This window comes from Atta colombica, unplaced genomic scaffold (genome assembly GCF_001594045.1).
Source record: "Atta colombica isolate Treedump-2 unplaced genomic scaffold, Acol1.0 scaffold12, whole genome shotgun sequence".
Lineage (NCBI taxonomy): Eukaryota > Metazoa > Arthropoda > Insecta > Hymenoptera > Formicidae > Atta > Atta colombica.
Window position 1 is genome coordinate 7239904 of NW_017259206.1, and position 1441 is coordinate 7241344.

A 1441-nucleotide genomic window follows, 5' to 3' on the forward strand; every position below is an offset into this window, starting at 1 on the left:
TGCTGAAATTACTTTTTAATCAAATATAAAGATTTAAAAACTCAGTTATTGACTACATTTACATAGTATTCTTAATAGGGTTTAATAACATCCGTAGTTATAAAACTAGCCATTCGCAGTCGTTCTATTCTTCCGAGGAACAGCTATGATTGGCCAATTTCATATACAGATGTTATTAAACCCGACTAAGCGTGTAAATGTAATCATAATTAACATAGAATCGGTTTTTCATTTAAGATTAACTTAATCGATCGATTCTGCCTGTTATTCTGCCTTCCGAATAGCTAATTTATTGTTTCAATGGCACATTCTCTATTTCCTTTCCCGCACGTGTGATTTCACCCTAAGAACGGATTATGAATTCCGGCCATAGATTTATAAGAGAAGCGCGACTGGTGTTAAATGTTCTGATTGGTCATTGCAATTTCGTGATTAGCAACCAATGATAAAATTATTTCTGCCCACTAAAATGGCTGCATAATGGATAATTGATGGATTTCATAGTCTGTCTTGCAAACGAAGCCATTTTTAGTACTTCTTCTAGTACTTTTAGTACTTTTGCAATACTGACATAAATCGGTCGCGTTCCTTTTATAAATATAAAACTCTACCCGTGTTAAGATGCCTTTTCATGGTGACGCTGAACGCTCATTTTCAGCGTCAAAATAGTTCACGATCAAAATTGACGCTTGATATTCATCAATTTCTATCACGTGACTTATTTTGACATCAAAAATAAGCTTCAGCATGAGAAAGTATTTTTAAGTACATGATGTTAAACTAAGCCCGTATTCAGAACTAGAGTCTTACAACTAGAGTCTCTTTAAGCCGGTTCTACATTAGTTGCAAGTTGATCGCTTCAGATGGCTGTCGCAACAAACTTGTGATCGGCTTGCAACTAATGTAGAACGGGCTTAATTAGAGTCAAGTCATGAAGGGCACCGATCTTCTGATTGATCAGATTTCGAATCCCTTTAAACGCCTCCATTTGCAGATACTTTCGATGTTGTAATGAATCTGTAAATTGATATGAGCAATCTGAAGTTTACATTTTTTAAATCAACGCTTCATATTGGCTGTCGCAACAAACTTGCGATCGGTTTGTAACTAATGTAGAACCGGCTAAAGAGACAGCGAATTTTATTATGCAATCTTCTCTAATTACAGTATGTTATATAAAAGAATCAATATTTTTTTAAAAATTTAGTTAGTATGCCCACTTACTGTTTTGTAGAAAATTGTAATAGCACACATTATAAAAATAAGGAAGAATAAAAATTTTATTCGAATAAAAACATAAGCTTTTTTAGATATGTGAGAAATTAATGTAAAAATTAGTTATATAACCTATTTATACATATATATAAATTATTTACATATATACATATAATTTACATAAACATATATTCAGAAAAAATGTTTTATATATATGGACATATTT